This window comes from Silene latifolia, chromosome Y (genome assembly GCF_048544455.1).
Source record: "Silene latifolia isolate original U9 population chromosome Y, ASM4854445v1, whole genome shotgun sequence".
Taxonomy (NCBI): domain Eukaryota; kingdom Viridiplantae; phylum Streptophyta; class Magnoliopsida; order Caryophyllales; family Caryophyllaceae; genus Silene; species Silene latifolia.
The window spans coordinates 126,669,430-126,689,966 of record NC_133538.1 but is presented as its reverse complement, the minus strand read 5'-3'; positions in this window follow the sequence as shown (position 1 = coordinate 126,689,966).

Here is a 20,537-nt window from a genome sequence, read left to right as displayed (position 1 = left end):
TGATAGGAGAGAGGGATAAATAAAATAATAGTAAAAGTTTTCAAAATAAGAAAGGGGAGGAAAATCTGAATAATCCGTTTTAGGAAATAGAGAAAAAAATATAAAATAGGAGGGAGAACAATGTTAGAAAGTTAGCCTTATATGTTAGTTATGTACTCTTTTATTCCTGCCATTTATTTATCTTTTTCATTTTTTGTATCTCACTCAATTGTTTACCTTTCTATTTTAGCATGTCTTTGATGTGTAATTTGATATTTTAAATCTACGTTGATCCACTTGTAATCTAATAATTGACCCCTCTTCTTTCCTTGTTCTTTGAGTTACAACTAAAGATAAACAAATGAAGGGAGTATTATACTATTATTTACCACTCTATTTTTCACTTTATGTCTTCACCACAAATAAAACTTACACACCATTAGAGTTACGGTGTAACTGTGGATGAGGAACTTAGTAGGGACAATGACAGACGTAGATAATAGTAATATTCAAATAATTCTTCTACTAATGTACTTCATACTCTGACTCAAACCTCTACGAAAGATTAGATATATAATATTAGTATGAAAACTTTTACACAAAACCAAACCCACTCTAATGTAATTAAACACAGGCGAATTTATAGGTGATAAATAATTTCGGAATACATAATGTATACTCGAGAAAATCATTATGATCTGATCTAAAAATTAGTTGCTTACCGAATTCATGCACGTAAACGAAAAAAATTAAAGACAAATTCAAGAAAATTGCACCAGCTTTTGATATCAATTAAAATCTCGAGAAAACATATACGAAGTACAACTAACTTATTGAAGGCGCAAATATCAACTCTACCAATTAATTGCAGTGAGAGTATATCAACATACTGCAGGTCATAGAATATTGGAAAGTGCTAGGGCGATACCGGGTGTTACCGAATTTCGGTAACACAAAAAAATAAAAAAAATAAAAAATTTAAAAGTAATTTTTCGTTTTTGCGCCAATATCAAAAGGATAAAACCGTAATTCACAATCTATTTTATTAATAAAATCAAAAAAATAAAGATATTTATTAAAACTAAACTATATCTAATATTATTATTATACAACAATATAAATTATTATCTTCATCAAATCATATCATATACTCATCAATTTAACAAAAACAAAAGAGAGAATTCATTTGTCAAACGACGATTATCTTACGAAAATTTTCTCTAAATTTATTATGCGCCTGCATTCATAGTTATTGAGGTATATATGTTTAATTGTATGATTAAAAGATGAAATAAAATTTGTTCATTAAATTTGTTGAAGTTTGATTCACATAGAAGTAACAAAAGTACTCTGTAATTTTCATTGATTGTTCAACATGAGTGTTCAAGTTATACTGTTATCATTATAGATGAAGAGATGAGGCGATGAACTTGATCGAACGTGATACCATAGTAATGGCCCTTTGTCAAACACTACAAAAAGGATGACTAATGTACCAGAAATGTTAGTTGAACGAAAATTGCACAATCTTTCAAAATCTTTTTTTTTTTATTTGTTATTGTCATTTTTCTTAAATTATTTAATTAATGTTATGTTCATAAACTACCCTTTAACACTAATTAGTTTAAAATTTCAATTTTAATGGAGGGAAAGCAAAATGGCTAAGGAATTTACAATAATACCCCGGATGTCGCTCACTTGAGTAACACCTGGTGTCGCCATCTCATTTTCCTAGAATATTTATGAGATTTTCGGCAAATATAGGTAAATTATCATAAGATTATTCAGAAAAATGGTCAATGGTGAGATATTAAAGAGGTAGAGAGCTAGAGTAAAAAAACCCAAATATCACTAAAAATATAAGCATATGGTCGTATGCAAATCAAGGATATCATCTCAATCAATATATATAACTAAAGGAGGCTTTTTTTTTTCTAATAATACTATTAGCATTAGAATTAGAAGATAATTAATTATTTACAATTTTTCTACTATAATTAGGAATATAACTTTCCTAGAATTAATTAATTATTTTACAATTTTATTATAAGAAACATGAAATAATTTAATTATCTACAATTTATTAATATTAAAAAATTATTCATTAGTATTTGTTCACTTTTTATTATATTAGAAGGCCAAAAAACCTTTGATATATTTATAATATCCAATTTTATAACAACTTCCGATTAAAAAAATGAGGTATTATGAGGCTAAAAGGCCCTAGGCCGAACTGGGTTGTGACAAATGTGCATGCATAATACGTACTACATGGAATTTACTCATGTAAAGAGTAAAATGAACGTTGAAATATGCCCTTACGTATTTTGTTATTGCTAATGTCATATTTAATTATACATAATACGAAATTTATTTTTCAAATATCATATGTATTTCTCCTACTAATTTTAAAGTTATTTCCCTCACAATAAACTTCAACTTCTATTGATAATTTTTTATTATAGTATTTACATTCATTTGTCATTATATAAAAGTATATTAATCAAAATTTAAATAAGATATTCACAAATTATTGATAAGTAAAAAGTTTGATATCTATTTTTCAAGGAGTATTAAAAGATAAAGAAAGTTGCTGCTAATTTGCGAATCAAAATATTATATTATGACAAATGAGTAAATGTTTTGAAAAACTTTATTGTGCGATTGTTTTACAATTTAAAGTAAAAATGGTACCACGAGTAATAAAATAGATTTGAATGAGGCTTAAAGGTAAATTAGATACACTTATTATAGAAATATGTATAAGGTTAAGATTCAAATTATTAGATACATTAAAAAAAGTCATGAAAAACACATAAAAGGGTAAGAGTAGTTTTTCCCTAACATAGTGAAGACCGTTTCTCTCAAGCTTTTCTTCTGACAAATTTACATGCATAAAAAACGGTATTATTCAATTATATGGAGCAAACTAATTATTGTTGATGGTATATTTTTTTTGTATAAATTGAGAACATCATCAGTATAATTTAAGGAGAGATACAAATTGGGGAAGGGTGAGACATATTTGTCATGCATAATACAATGCTTTAACAACCTTTACGCAAAAATATAAAAATATATGAAATAATTTAAACCTAAAAGGCGGTCACGTACTTGCCAACTCTTCTATAGTTCTCTACCGCATTAATATTCTCATAAAGTTTATGACATTTATTTCATATTAATAAAAAAAATAATTATACAGCTTCGTACAATGTGTGATTTATAACTTTTAGCTAACTTATTTGAACTTGATTAAATTTATATATTTTAAGTGAAGAATATTAATTATAAATATGATAAAGATAAAGTTTGATCTTTAATTTCCTCAGAGATAAAAAAACTCAATTTTTATTTTCTTATAATATACTCCGTACTAATTAAAGGTCATAATGTAAAACAGGAAATGACACCACAATCTACTATTTCAGTATGTCGATGATCAACACTCAAAACATCACATTTGTTATTTAAATAGTGCAAAAACTCTTAAAATGCTAAAAAAAAATGTTCAATCTGTCGTTATAAAACAAAACCTAAGTTTCTGCATTTTTTTTGTCATGTTCGACTTAATCTTTACGAGATGTAAAAATGATGAAGTTCAGAATGTAGCTATTAGGTTTCTGTTAACTAGATAGACTTTTCAAGAGAGAGATGAAAGCTTGGCATTTTAGACCGTTTTATGTGTGAACCGAATGGATTAAGTAGTGGGCTAAAGGTTGTTTCGAGTGGGAATGAGATTCATTGCGACGAGTTGATTGACTAAAGTTTTTCTTTACTAGATCTAGAAAGGGGATAATAATTATAAGATAATAAAATTTGAAGAAAAAAGGACAATAAAAATGAGATGGAGGTAGTAAGATTTATTTATGCAAAATGAAATAAATAACAAAGTTTGTGTATATATATAATATTCAAACTTATTCAGTTTACAAACATAGTACATAAACACTTTGTTTGAGTATCTGAATGGAGGTAGGGGAGGGGACGAGAAAACGACTAGGAAGGGAAAAGGAGAGAGATAAGAGGGAAGATTGCTTCTTATACTTTTCTTTGTTGAAGGAGAAATTAATTGTCTTCGATAAGGGAGACGACGATCTATATTTTTATGGAGGTGAATGTGATTTATGACTTTTTAGATGTAAAACGTGGCAGAAAGGTAGTGATAGTGGTAGTGGATTGAAGGTTGTTTCAAGTAGTAAGAACTAATCACAGTGGCTGATGTTTTATTTTGCGGGTAAATTAGTGGGGTGGAGGGATGGTGCATTTGTGGAGGGTGATGAGTTTAACGAGGATACTGATAATAAATAAGGTTATTTATCAGCAAAATATCGCTTGCATTAAAACATATAGGTAACATGAATAATAACAAGAAACTTTGAAAAGATCATCTTGATAAACTTAATCTTGACCCCATCAATCCAAATTAAAGTAAAATCTTAATTCTAACAACATTGTCTAGAGCAAGGGTTAGTTTCCATTGGATTGTGGATTTTTTCTAGAAGTAGGGATTTAGTTTTTCACTTGGTTGGATAAATTTGAGAGAAGTTTCGAAGACAGGGATCGATCTTTCAAGGGATGAGGTCAGATTGTTTTAGATCATGTGTGTGAATAGGGAAGAAAAATAGGGGTCTGCGTGAAGGCTTTTGTTTCAAATGAGAAGATGGGGGCAAGATTATTGTTATAGGGGGGTGTCATAAGCAACCCCAGCCATGTAGTATTGCGTTGGAATTTGGTTCACATTTAAAGGTACGTCTATAGTTTGACCGAGAGATATAACATTTAACTACATGTAAATGTTTTTACGTAACTAGCATTTGACCCAATAATGATTAAATTATGGTTGTTATTCTAAAGAAGGAGATTTGTTGTATCATTGAGTTGATTATGCAAAGTAGATATTATTGTTTTCCTTGACTAAGTGAAAAACAAACAAGTATTAATGAACAAAATCTAAAAACTCTCAGTCCCAAGTATCATATATATAAACTTCATATTGGTTTTATTTTCCTAAAAAAAAACATTATCGAGAGAAAGGGTTAGTTTCTATTGGAGGGTGGATTTTTCTAGAAGTAGGAGTTTAGTTTTTCACTTGATTGGATAAATATGAGATAAGTTTCAGAGACAATGATCGATCTTTTAAGGGATGAGATTGTTTTAGATTATGTGTGTGAATAGAGAAGAAAAATAGGGGTCTGCGTGAAACATTTTGTTTCAAATGAGAAGATGGGGGCCAAGACTATTGCTATAGAGTGTGGGGTCATAACCAGCCCTAGACATGTAGTATTGCGTCGGAATTTGGTTCACATTCAAACGTACTTCTATAGTTTGACCGGGAGATATAACATTCTAACTACCTCTAATTGTCTTTACATAATTACAATTTGATCCAGCAATGATTAACTTTTGGCTGTTATTCGAAAGAATGAGATTTGTTGCATCATTGAGTTAATTATGCAGAGTGGATATTATTGTTTTCCTTGACCAATTGAAAAACAAACAGGTATTAATGAACAAATTTTGAAAACTATCAGTCCAAGTATCATATATATGAACTTCATATTGGTTTTATTTTCCTAAAATTTTTTTTATTAATCAAACACTCTTTTATTCTTATGTCAATATTATGTTAACGGGAATTATTTGTTGGTCATGCGGCATAGATAAAATCTTAGACATGAAGGATGTACTATATGTCTATATTCCATTTTATTGTGAGAATTATCACATATTATTTTAATATCCGTGCAACGCATGGGCAAGAAAACTAGTGTTAAACTAATATCAAGAATATACTCTAGGTAACTATAGTAAAAAGATCAGAAAGTGTTTTTTTGTTTATCAGATGAACCGTCATCTCTTAATTCTTATGATGGTGTTGGAAGTATATCTACTTTTAGTCATTAATTGTTAAAATAACTCAAAATCATTAGATAAAACTATTAAGTAGCTAAAAAAATTATTTAGTTAGAAGTGTCCTGGTTATTGCATATCAAAAATCATAATTTGTTGAAGAAAAAAAGCAGCAAAACAACATCATAATAACGACAAGTAAATGTAACTTACAAACCTTTCTCTGTAATTTTAAAATTTCCAAACAAACTACTGTATTATTGAATTAATTTTGTTGATGATGAGTAAGTTAGTATTCTTGAGCACCTGGTCTTTGCTCCTGAAAATATTATTAAAAAAATTCAAACTATTAGTACATGTAAACCAAAAAAAAAGGGCGACAAACTACATTATCATCAAACTGATTGTAGAAAAAAAACGTATATGCATCAGATTAACATTAACAATAAGCGAATAAATAAAACAAATATCAAAAGGAATAATGAAGAATAAGAATTAAATGCATTCTTTTATAAATAGATCGATGAGTTCTAGTTTGTTATGATACAAACACTATGAAGATAAGAATTAAGTTTCCATCATTATCTTTTAGCAATTACCATTCTATTGCTAACTTCTTATATGTTCATACGGAAACTGTTGGGTTAAAACATCAAACACAAGTAATAAATTTACTAAGTGTTACAATATGCATAAAATTGATTATATGCATGTAACTTTAGGAGGTGTTAATGAATGAAACATTCATTTGTTAACTTTACGTGAAAATGGGATAAAATATATGAATTGTGTTTTAATTCATATGTGTATAACGTAAGGTGGTTTATGATGGGTAGTTGTAACGTCACTTTTACGTGGCTATATAAAGGATGTCAAATCCTTTGGAAAACATATCTCACAACAAATATCAAACAAGGTGACTTAGCTTGGTAAAAAATAGCAAGTCGGGTTTGAGGGTGAAAGGCAGTATAACGGGTGTTTTTATACAATAATTTAGGAGGTTACTCTAGGGGTGATATTAGTGGCTTTGACTAATATTACTAGAGGGCTAGAGTTGTTATTTTATCTTATTGTGGATTTCGAATTTGTATTAATTCGGGACGGTTACGTTGTACTAGTACTATATTATTATAGTGGATTCAGTCTATTTGGCTAGTGGGTTTTACTTCCGGTTTGGAAGGTTTTGCCCTGGATTTGACCCTAAATTATCGTCTCATCTTAATATTGATTACATTTATTTACTTTTACGGTTTAATTGTCAATTGGTTGCTTCCGTTGCGCGTGGGAGATTGACGCTAATTTCCCAACAGAAACTAATATACTTCTTATCCATCGTATGTAAAAGTCTCCTATCTATCAGACTTCTATAAATAGTAGGACAAATATCAAATTATATTAATTTATTGAAAGTGTTTTGCAAAAGCTGAACTCTCTATAATCGCTCGAAAAAAACTTCCTTTAATAATATAGACTAGAATAGATTTAATGCTCGTGCGATGCACGACCAATTTGTAATATTCTATCGTATATGATGTAGTAACAGAATAGTGTTAAAGTGTATGCATTATCTGTTTTCATATGATTTGACTGCATCGCACTGGCCTATTTGTAATATTCTGTCGTATATGATGTAGTAACAGAATAGTGTCGTATATGATGTAGTAACAGATTAGTGTTAGAGTGTATGCATTATCTGAACTATATATTATTTATTTATATGACGTTCTACTCATAATGACACAGATGTTCTAATGAACTAATTGCCAATTTGGCATATCTTTCATCATGCTCTGTTTTAACTTTAAGAACCATAGTACGGCTTCACCCCTTTGTGAGATCTATCACATCAAATCAGTCGTATTTTCTTTTAAGTCTAAGGGATATGTTAGTCATTTATCCTAAAAAGAAAATTACGAAAATATAAATGAAAAGAAAGGTAACATATATAAATAAATAGATATTTAATCTTGTTAGGAATCCAACAACATGAGATTGAGCATATGTATTAGAATAAACTAGCCTCTTATAATTTTCTTATTCTACACAATTTTATATATTTGTATTAATATTGTAATACCCAGGATATTCAAGGAATCTATTGACCGACCCTGCTGACCAAGACAGACTGTAGGGATGAATGGGTGAGGGATCAGACTTATTACATGAACCTTATAGGGTGGTTTACTCGACCTAGCAGAGGCTACTCGGCCGAGTATCACCTATACTCGACCGAGTAGAGCCTACTCGGCCGAGTACTCCAGTACTCGACCGAGTATGACTACTGTCGACGCGTCATATAAAATGCAAGTTCGCGAGATTCATTTCTTTTTCCCATTTCCTCTACAGTTCCGCTTTCTCTAACCCTAGCCTACCTCCCTCTTTTATCACCCCATTTCTACACACTCTCATGAATTTAGCCTAAACCTTCACCATGGGAAGGATGGGATTCGCTTAGGAAAGATGGCGTGCGTGGTTGTCGTCTATGTCACTGTCGATGCGTGTTGTTAGGTAAGTCTCTGCCTTGTGTTCTTTTGGGTAGTTCATTGAGAATAGTTGTGTAATAGGATATGGTTATTGTTGTAGGATGCGTACAGGAGTCCTGCTTGGCTGTACATAGATGTCTCTCATGGTTGTGATGAGGTAGGTTTTCCTACTCAGTACCGTTAATTGATTGTGATTGTTATTGTTGCACATCTTTTGCTATCTGCTGATCATTGGTGTTCGGGCGTTGTGTGACGATGTTGGTTGGAGGTGTTGTGACAGCCGTGGTGCTGTGTGTGTGTCGTGATTGTGGTGGAGTCACTTGCGGGAGTGGCTTCACACCCTAGTTCGCCCTCCGTGGAACCCGCCACGAGAGGGGATGTGCACATTAAGGGACAAGGATTTAGTCGCTCGTTGATGAGCTGGACTATGTGGGATGGGCTGCGGTCACCCACTGGCGGCGAGGATTACCTATTGCGATGGGTAATCTGGCAGGGCTACACACTTCGGTGTGTAGTTGGTTACTGTGCGAGATCGGGAGACCGGGTTAGAGGATGATCAGCTGGTTACATTGCTTACTTGTTTTACATTTGATTAGTCGGTACTGACTCCGTGTTGTTTTGTGGTATCTGCGATGATCCATTCAGGGATGGTGAGCAATTGGCTTAGCAGGTACTGTTGATTGTGGCTGCTAGGATTGGAGGGATCGAGTCATCATGTTACCAGTCTAGAAGAGCTGTGTCATGAGCTGTTGTAGTCTTTATTTTTGGTACAAGTAGTTTGTATTGAGTTGTATTGTATAAGGTACATTAATATTTTATAATTGTTCTTTTATTGTCTGATTTGATCTACTTCCTCGGAAAACCGAGATGGTGATACCGTCATACACTGGAATGGTCCTTGGTAAGGCGTTCTGGTGTGCAGGGGTGTTACAAAGTGGTAACAGAGCCAACGATTTTGGAACCTGAACCAATGAATCTAATGAATGTAGGGTGTCAACTAAAATGAACCTGGTGTATGTGCGTTGGGAGCCCCATCCGATGCTAGATTTTGGGTGAGTAGGCGCCCTCATTTCAAAATCCTGGCCCCATCGAACTTAAGCCAGACACGGGAAAAAGGGTAGCTAGTAAGAGTCGTTGATTGCTTAGTGATGGTTGTTGTGTGCATCTATGTTTATGATAATGTGTGGCAAGGTGGGTGTGGAAATGTTTAGAGTGGGTGAGGGAATTGTTACGATGTGGGATCAGAGGTAAGTCGATCAATTTGTTTGACGATGATTGCGATGTGTGTTGATTGTTGCCTTGTAAATGTGGTAAAGGTGTATATCTTGTGACTAGCGGAATCTGTGATGATGTGGTATAGGAGCTAAACCTTGCAGGTACAGTAATTAATTGCCAAGTATGCTAAAAGGGGTAATGTAATCGTTTCATAGCAAAGTAAGGGATGAAGGTAGAAATGATGATCGAATTGATAATGGATGTACAAAATTCCTGTTGATGTGTGTTTATGTGGTAGGATAAGCTCTAACAGTGACGAGCCGATTGCACGGAACTCCGAACTATGCTATTTGTTTTGCAGGAACAAAGACAAGTTCAATTTCGCCTTCCTTCTTGAACACTCGACCGAGTAGGATTTGTACTCGACCGAGTAGACGATACTCGGCCGAGTATGAAGGTGCTCGACCGAGTGTCTATTTTGGTGACAATTAAAATCGCTACTGTTCTTGAAAACTCGACCGAGCAAAGGGAATACTCGAGCGAGTATTCGACCCTCGGCCGAGTACGTCTAATACTCGACTGAGTATTGCTGTAGCGGGACTTACACGGGTCATACAAATACCCTATTTTCGTCTCATTCTTTCTTATTTCCGCCTCCCATCTTCACATCTCCTTCTCTCTAAAATTCCATATTCCTCCTTCCTCAAGATTTTGGGTGAACTCTTGGTGTTCAACTTGCTCTTACTTGCCCCAAATCAGTTTAAGGTAAAGTTTTAACCCAATTTCTTCCTTTATTTTCAAGGTTATGGTGTGATTTTATTAAATACCCGAAATTCCTTTATAGGTAACTGAAATTGAGTCTTATTCATGCTATACTTTTGATTTAATTGTATACAAACCCCGATTATACCGTTATTTGAGCAATTTCTTGATTTAAGTTGGATTTTTGCGTTCTAGGGTTTGATAAAATCGTCATACCTTGCTCTTTGCTTGATTATCATACTATCTTAAGCCTCTTGATGTTGGAAAAAGGTGTTTTGAGTAAAGAAGTGGTGTTTTGGTAAAAATACTTAGTGATTTGCTAAGAAATTGTCTTAAAAGTTTGTCTCAAAATTTTCATACAAGTATAAACAGTCCGTCTTTTGAAAGGTTTTGGTGTGCTTAGCATCTTTGTTAAAGACTTATCTTTTGCAGCATGGTGAAAACCCGAGGCCTACCCAACAAGAGGACCCGTCCTAATGTCCAACTTGAGACGGGTCAGTCGAGCGATGAGCTCCGTAGTTCCACCGGTGGAGGCATATCCATCGGTAGTCTTCTCTGATTTCAAACAGCGCAAGGCCTTTGTAGCCTTGATGAAGCGTCCTTTCCGACTTACTCGGTGTGTGAACCCCAAGATTTTAGAGACCTTGGGGATTAGGGGAGATATAATTCATATGTTTGAGATTTTGGGAATGGAAGGGTTATATCATTTGAGGAAGAAGTCCTACCCCCATCTGACCTTAGAATTCCTGAACTCGTATGAGTATGATAAGAAGGAGAAGACCGTCTCCTTCCGCCTCTTGAATGAGGATCGTGAGTTGACTTTGGATGAGTTTGCGGACCATCTGGGTTTGGAGGAGGAGGGGACGGGATACCTGAGTGATGTTTCTAAGAACAGTGGTGCTCCTCTTTACCTTCCTTTCTTGACAGGCCGACCTGCCCCTAGTGCCAGTATTATGTTGATTAATGATGTGCAGCATATTTCCCTTTGTATGTTTCAGAGGATGATGACTTGTTTGTTGTATGCGAGAGATGATGTGAGTAAGCTTAATTCTCATGAAGTTATGTTACTTGTGTCTTACCTTAACCTACACCGTAGGAAGCCGGTTTATTATAGTGCTCCAGGGATAGTGTGCTCTAGTCTGGAGCATATGGCACAGTCTGACACCCGACATATTGCTTGCGGGGCCATAGTGACCCGCCTAGCTTAGCAACTGGCTGATTTTGAGGCCCTACCTCCCGAGGGGGATGAGTATGTGGAGATTGTTCCTACCATGGACGCCCAGTATTTGAGTCAGAATAGGTGGTTGAGGAAGTTGGATGACGGGTCCTATGCCTGGAGGGTGAGGGGATCTATGTGGATGGTACTTCCTGACCCTGCCCATCTCCCTGTTGTTGACCATTTGGCTGAGTGGGAACCCTGTGCTATACCTAGGCCTGAGCCACAGACCTACCTAATTGACCCAAGAATTCTCTTGGACCTACCTGATCCTGTCACCGTGCCTGAGGGACAGCAGCAGGCGCCTCCCCCACCTCGAGAGTGCCGTAGAGTTAGACAGTCTAGGTCAGACCCGGTGGTACCTGAGCCCTCTTACTCCGTCCCTGACTTCTACCCTTATCAGTACTCGCCCTACCCCACAGTGCATGACCCCAAGATGTAGCCGAGTGACCTGGCTGAGCGGATCTCCACTACTTTGATTCTCCGCAACATGCATGAGATGGCCCATAACCAGGGCATAGGGACACAGCTAGCACAGCCCGTCTGGTGGAGAGGACCGGGAGTGGACACGAGAGCATTCCACAGCTACGGAGTTGATCCGAGTTACTGGAGGCCACCGTAGGAGACAGAGTTTGGCTGCCTCGCGGGACTGTGGGGAGCCAACTACGGCAGCCAGCTAGGAGGGGATTACTCAGCAGCAGTAGGCTTTCCAGGAGCGGGGAGTTCGGGTGCAGGTACTTCTGGTGCAGGTGGTGACGATGACATAGAGGAGGGTCCTGGTTATTGATCTTGTGTTGTTATATTGCTTGGATTGGTTTCTTTGGTGTTGGATTTATTTCTTTTACGTTGGATGTTTGTTTCGGGATTTAGTATTTATCGTTGGATGACTGTACTCGGCTATAAGGCCGTTATTTACTTTAGCTTATCATGTGAAGACGAGTTGGCTTTCGTTGTGTTTGGTACTATTGTAGGGAGTTTATTTGCAGGATGAGTCGTGAAAGCATCGTCTAAACTACGTCAAAATGCTCTCTGCCTTTCGTAGCTCGACCGAGTATAGAAACTACTCGACCGAGTAGAGCTTACTCGGCCGAGTATCCAAACATACTCGACCGAGTAGAGCTTACTCGACCAAGTAGACACTCATACTCGGCCGAGTGTTACTTTATTCGAGGATGATTAGGTGTTTGATTACTATGTCTTGTGAGTTTATGTGAACATCGGTCTGATTGGGGGTGCTTCATAGTGTCGTTTAGTGTAATTGTTTGCCCAAAAGATGGGCTATGACCACGTCACAGGTATGTGATTGTTTGGATTACATATTAAATTGTGAATGTTTAGTTATATGGCAGTGGGTAACATAAAGAAATTTAACTTGTTCAAGGTGTCGTATGAGTCTATATACGATAGTGTATATTAACGGAAAGTGTGGGTTGTCAAGAGTCTTATATGTATAAATGTTCGGTTATTTAATGGAATCTTTTGTGGTGCTAATATGTGGCTACAATTATAACAAGTCCAACTGGATTAGAGAAACTGGTGTTCGGTGTGTGGCTAAAATAACAAGCTAATGAATAAAGCTGATACCATTTGATGACATCAACTTAGATGTACATAGAGTACCTTTTTGTCGACACTTTTTTTACTAGGGGTCACATTTGGGTAATGCGGTAGGTTAAGTTTTGTATCATACTTTAAAGTTAATTACAGTTGTGAGTAATGTCACAGTAGGATGGGTACGTTTATTGTGGGTACGGAAAGTATTTAGTGGTGAACTTCGGGGACTATGTTCCTTTAAAGGGGGGAAGAGTAATGTCGCGGAAACAAATGGTTAGAATGCCTATAATGTTTGGAATCACATGTATGTTGTGTATGTTAGTATTCGGAATGACATTCATGATATAGGTCACATTGAAGTTACATTTTTGTTTCCTTGAAGTTGTATCCATGTTGTACTTAAGTGATATGAATGTTATACTTTTACTTTGTATGGGTGTCTCAAATTATGGTATACTTTGTATGGGTGTGCGGAATGCTGTGGTTGGGTGTTTTGTAGATGTGTATTGTTGCTAGTCGTTGTGATTGTTTTAACAAGAGAGTGCATATGAATTCATTACACTCATTTAGAAGAATAGTGGTGATGGATGATTGTTGTTTGAATAAGGTGGTGTGGCTCTAGTGTCAGGACGGTTTGAGTTTGTACGCCTTTATATAGGTGGTTATTGTCACAGTGCGTAACCCTGTAGGGAGTGGCGTTTGGGCTGAACTTCGGGGGCGAAGTTCTTTTAAGGGGGGAAGACTGTAATACCCAAGAATATTCAAGGAATCTGTTGACCGACCCTGCTGACCAAGACAGACTATAGGGATGAATGGGTGAGGGATCAGACTTATTACATGAACCTTATAGGTTGGTTTACTCGACCTAGTAGAGGCTACTCGGCCGAGTATCACCTATACTCGACCGAGTAGAGCCTACTCGGCCGAGTACTCTAGTACTCGACTGAGTATGGCTGTTGTCGACGCGTCATATAAAATACAAGTTCGCGAGATTCATTTCTTTTTCCCATTTCCTCGACAGTTCCGCTTTCTCTAACCCTAGCCTACCTCCCTCTTTTATCACCCCATTTCTACACACTCTCATGAATATAGCCTAAACCTTCACCATGGGAAGGATGGGATTCGTTTAGGAAAGATGGCGTGCGTGGTTGTCGTCTATGTCACCGTCGATGCGTGTTGTTAGGTAAGTCTCTGCCTTGTGTTCTTTTGGGTAGTTCATTGAGAATAGTTGTGTAATAGGATATGGTTATCGTTGTAGAATGCGTACAAGAGTCCTGCTTGGCTGTATATAGATGTCTCTCATGGTTGTGATGAGGTAGGTTTTCCTACTCAGTACCGTTAATTGATTGTGATTGTTATTGTTGCACATCTTTTGTTATCTGCTGATCATCGGTGTTCGGGCGTTTGTGCGATGTTGGTGTGGAGGTGTTGTGACAGCTGTGGTGTTGTGTGTGTGTCGTGATTGTGGTGGAGTCACTTGCGAGAGTGGCTTCACACCCTAGTTCGCCCTCCGTGGAACCCGCCACGGGAGGGGATGTGCACATTAAGGGACAGGCATTGTTAGTCGCTCGTTGATGAGCTGGACTAGGTGGGATGGGCTGTGGTCACCCACTGGCGGTGAGGATTACCTGTTGCGATGGGTAATCTAGCAGGGCTACACACTTGGGTGTGTAGTCGGTTACTTATAGGATGATCAGTTGGTTACATTGATTACCTGTTTTACATTTGATTAGTCGGTACTGACCCCGTGTTGTTTTGTGGTATCTGCGGTGATCCATTCGGGGATAGTGTGTAGTTAGCTTAGCAGGTACTGTTGATTGTGGCTGCTAGGATTGGAGGGATCGAGTCATCACGTTACCAGTCTACAAGAGCTGTGTCATGAGTTGTTGTAGTCTTTATTTTTAGTATAAGTAGTTTGTATTGAGTTGTATTGTATAAGGTACATTAATATTTTATAATTGTTCTTTTATTGTCTGATTTGATCTACTTCCTCGGGAAACCGAGATGGTGACACCGTCATACACTGGAATGGTTCTTGTTAAGGCGTTCTGGTGTGCGGGGGTGTTACAAATATTCTGTCTTATAATTTTCTTATTCTACACAATTTTATCCATTTGTATTAATATTCTGAGTTTAGAAAAAGTTCATTTAACGTGGTGCACTACGTAAGTAATAAAATACAACTTGGTTTATGGCGTCCGAGAGTTGCTATTGATGTTCATTTGAGCACCATGATGGGAAGAAGTTGTAACATGTTATATATAGAGTAAGCTTATATAATGTTTATTGTTGACCCAACATCGATGGTGCTTTTCCAATTAATTTACTTTGTTAGGATGTTAGCTAATATCATACCTTTGAAATTACTTGACCATGTGCATAATTAACCAAACTGTCAAATTTTTGTATTTCGTCCATCTTATAGAGCTTATAACTTATAATACCCATATACTAATCTACTACACCCATTCATCCAAGCCAAAGGTAATATAAAAAGTGGGTCCATATTACCTTGAAATTAGAGAGAAGGGAATACTCAATCATTCAAATCTTGCTATTAGAAGTAAGTTTTTTACTCAGTAGTTAAGAAAATAAGTTCACATGCCTTGCGTGTCATAATGACATTATCCTTACCAATGTACTCTGTAAGTTCGTATACTATATTCCCTTCAAGTAGGGAGTAGCAAAAGTAACAATAGTCATCTAACAAAACAAAAGTCCGACTGATTTTAATCTACTATATACTTCGTTCGTCCCTGTGGACATGGGCCATAGGCCGGTCTGCGAGCAAGAGCCACCTACAGGTCCGTAGTCACGAGCCACCTACATGCCAAGCCAATATGTGGACATACAGCGGTCTTTTGAAAGCCACACTCGGTGACGTAAAAATGCTTTCGACCGGATCGCTTTAGATCGGTCGGTTTCGTCTCGGTAAAGCTCTCGAAACGATGCAGAGATGTTCGGAGTCGCCACCAAGCATTTGTGGGATGCTTAGAACCCATTCGAATCCACTTTATACCTAGGTCAACCAAGGCAAAAAGCAGTGTTTGACATAGGTACTAAAGATAAGAAATCGTCTCCCTTTTAGCATTCTATGCCTAAAATGACTCTCGTGCGCCCTGGATAAGGCCATCCACTATCCAAAGGTTCTGAGTAAGGGGTGAGGCTACGTATTGGGAAGCCCTTTAATCGGAAACCCAATCCCGCCCACGTTAGCGGCCTCTACTGATCGATCGTGGTTGCTTAAGTGCAAGAGTTGATAAAACGGTTTAAATGAAATGAATGCGCATCCAAATGTCTTAACCTAACATGTGAAGATTTTCTAAGTCGTTTGTTTATGCATGTACCAAGAAATTGGTGTCAAAGTTGGATTTAGATTGATTTGCATGTGAAAACGAAAATTAAACATCCATTTACCAAATTCGGGTTATGGTGCTTAACACGATCCATTTATTTGAGAAAGTATGTTTAAAGGATAAAGTGTAAAAACATAAACTTGTCAATCTGATCCATCATGTATTTGGATTAACCATAATTGAGATCATCCTAGACAAGTACTAAAACGGGACAGAATAGTGCCAGGAAGCCCCATTGGGGCGCGAGCCTATTGGCGAGAGAATGGGGCCTGTCCAGGTTTTGAAACATGAAAACAGATAACCTCTTAGGGCGTGAGCCATGAGTTGACCCAAGGGGCGTCTTCTGGTTGTTAAAAAGGTTATGAAAAAACCGTATTTTGTAATGAATGATTTGCAAGTATTGTTTGCGTTCCTCGGAATAATTACTATTATGTTAGTAATACTCGTTGTCGGATTTGCAAGTTTGAAAAGCATAATAAAATGTGTAAAAGGAAAATGTTTGATTTGAACTAATTATGTTAAGTTCAATTATTTGTAATTAGTCAAGTTAATCATCGTACTCGGATTAAACCGACATGGTATAAGGAACCAAGGATGATTTTGGATTATGACTAATATGTTTGCAAATGTTAATAAATGAGAAAGATGCTAAGTAAAATAAAAGGGTGTTAAAATACCCATTAAAATGTAATTAACCAATAATATCATCGACTCACGGAATAAACCATCATGGTATAAGGAACCAAGGATGATTATGATTTATGGTTAAAAAGTTTGTTATAAAAATAATTTGGAACATTTGAAATGGTAAAAACCGATTACAAATAAGAAATGAAATAAAGAGGAAAGGCGAGAACAAACACGTTTGAGACTGACCCGAGACCCGCATGAGGCGCGAGCCTCTTTGCATAGCAAAAGGCTTCTGTCTCGGGCCAAAACTCGGTTTTGGCTCGTCTAACCTATATTTGAATCGTGTCATGCATTGTTCATGCATATAAACTCATAAAAATAGTAAAGACATGAAATAAATGAGATATTTATACCCTCAAACTTACATGTATTGATGTTTGCGACGTAGACGACTTTAGAGTCGGTTTTCTCATTGTGACTACTCGGGATCAAAGAAGTTTAAAAGAGTGCCTTAAAAAAGGATTTTGTTTTGAAAATATGTTATAAATATGTTGTTGAAAAACATGTTGATTGATGAATTGAGTTGGTTAAATGGGTCGGTCGAATGCACGGCGACGGTACCAAACAAAATGTGTAAGGCTTGTGTTTACGATCGGTAGGTCGTAAACACGTGTCGATTTTGTGACTTAGGAAGTCGAGTCTAGAAGTTTAAGAGAGAGGTGAGGGGACGGACGCTCGCGTGAGTTTTTGGTGTGTGAGGGGTGGTATTTATAGAGAAATGTGGCCGTGGTGAGGTAGGTCGGTTGAGTTTTCTTAGAGGCTAAGCAGACACCTGCTTTAGGCGCAAGCTACCTTGTGATACTAATGGGTGTATTGTCCTTTTCAATTTGGACGTGGCCTTTGCTCTATCCCTTGTTTGGTTGGTTTGATATGTGGTGTTTATATAAGATGTCATGTAACAATATGGGAATGTAATAGGATGATTTTGGTGTTACTTGGGGTAGGTAATTTGTGTGCTTGACTCGGGTTTGACCCGTGTGAGTCGGGAATTGAATTTGGAATCGGTTTTGGCCCGGTGTCAGTTTTGACTCTAATTAGGGTCATTTGAATGGAAATGATATGATAAAGACATTCATGGCGTGATTTTCGACATTTGAGATTTGGTTTGACTCGGGTTGACTCACATTGACTCGAGTTGCGAGTTTCTAAGTCGGTTTTGTGTTCGAAGACGATTTTGACTCTAATTAGGGTCATTTTAATGCAAATGAAGTTAGAAAACTTTTGAAATCATTTTTCATATCCGAGTAGTGCATTAAACCGTCTCATGTATAGCCAATCCACACACGCATATCAAAAACACGTTATAGTCTGATCATCATCGGGTGGTTTTTGGAAGGTGCAGATACTGGGTATCTACAGAGCCTCTACTTTGACTGATGCTTGGACAGGGCGAAAGTCAAAGTATGATCTCCAGGTCAATCGAAGATTACAACATGAAGACCATTGCGATGTCGAGGCGAATCAAAATGGTTTTGAGCCAAGGACCTGCCGTCGGGAAGGGCGACGTCCAGGAGACTCGGGGATTCGAGTCAAGGACCTGCCGTCGGGAACATTTTAGAGTCTGTAACTTCCAATACGGGTCGGTTAAAGTCCATTAGACTACGTATAAAGGCTCGCCATCCATAAGAAGAAGTCATACCTGAGGCATCTTCGGGATACATCCTTGAATCTTTTGCGCGCAAAGGCTCACCAGCCGGTGTTGAAGGCGGTGCGTTTTGAGGCTCGCCAGCCATATAAAGGAGTCCTCCCTGAGGCATCTTAGAGATATGTCCTTGAGTCGTATTTTGTGTGCGTGCAAAGGCTCGTCAGCTGTGATAAGGAGTCGTACCCGAGGCATCTTCGGGATACGTTCTTGAGTTGTACCTTGTTTGCGGACAAAGGCTCGCCAGCTTATGAAAAGGAGTCGTACCCGAGGCATCTTTGCGATACGTCCTTGAGTTGTATCTTGTTTGCGAACAAAGGCTCGCCAGCCATATGCGTTGTAAGGCTCGCCAGCCATCTATGGTCGAATGATCGACTGTGGAAAATAGTATGTGTGACATCCATTTAAAAATCGGCACTCGCTGGGGAGTTAGAAACTTCTCAGGACTCGCCGGGGATATGAGTTACTGCTCGCTGGGAGGTAGTGTAAGCCAGGTAATCGACGGGGTTAAAGCTCTTGGACTTGATGGGTCGCCGTTTGTTGGGAAGAACCCAATACTCAGTTGGAGAGAGTTTCTCTTCTCAAGATTATCTGCATGGTTAGTGACCACACAAATCCGCAGTCTCATAGACAAATACGTTAAATGCAAGCATATAAGCACGTAAGTACATATGCTTGTGAGCAGTTAGTATATAAGCAACTAGCACGCAAGCATATAAGCACGTAGGCACATAAGCATGTGACCAGGTAGCATATAAGCAACTAACATGTAATATCTCACGCGAAGGGAGATAGAAGTTTTGAATGTTGTGAAGCTTAAAGGCGATTCTTGTTACTCGTAGATCTGTGATTTAATAGATTGGAGACACGTGGCTGTTGGGACACTGACTCACACAGACGCATACTGACAGACTGACAAATCGGCAGTCGTGAACGTGATGTCAACTCAGTATCGACACGACACGGGGGTGACTCTGACAGACTTTGCACATGTAAGTGTAACTCCTAGCCAAGAAAGGGTGACAACGCGTATCAAATCCCTGGAGTAGAAGGTTCGCTCGGCTGGGGAACATGAATTGATTAACTTCTCCGGACATCTTTGCCTCTGTTTGTTTGTTTTAGATCCCTTCTCAAGGTATAATGATTCGGAGAGCGGAACCAAGACCTTGTCATCGTCCGAACTGAGCACTAGGCTATGAGTGTTTTTTTTGGACTGTAGTTGAGACTCGAAAGATGTTTGAGGGTAAAGGATGGGTGGCATCTTGAAAGAGAAGCCCCCAGAGTGAGAAGGTGGGAATTTGACAAAATAAGGAATGGGCGACGTCTTAAGGAAAAAGTCCCCAATAAAGAGGTATGAGATTAATTTTCTGTAGCTCGGTTGACTGGTTTTGAGGATTGATGTTGATGGTTGAGATTGAGATGGGTGCGGTTGTGTCCTTGTTGAAGGACTGCCTACGTATTCGCGTGTTTGCGAAATCAGATCGTAGTTCTAAGCTGGTTTTTGAGGATTGAAAATTGGAAATGTTGTGGAAGGATTATGTGGTTGTGCCCTTGTGATAGGACTGCCTACGTATTCGCGTATTTGCGAAATCAAACTAGATCGTAGTTCTGAATGTGTGTGCAATGGATTGCAAATTGAAGGGTTTGAAAATTGAATGTGTGTGGTTGTATGGTTGTGCCCTCGTAATAGGACTACCTACGTATTCGCGTGTTTGCGAAATGAAACCAGATCGTAGTTCTGAATGTGTGTGCCTAAGCGAGTTGTTGGGACCTTAAAGTGATTTTGA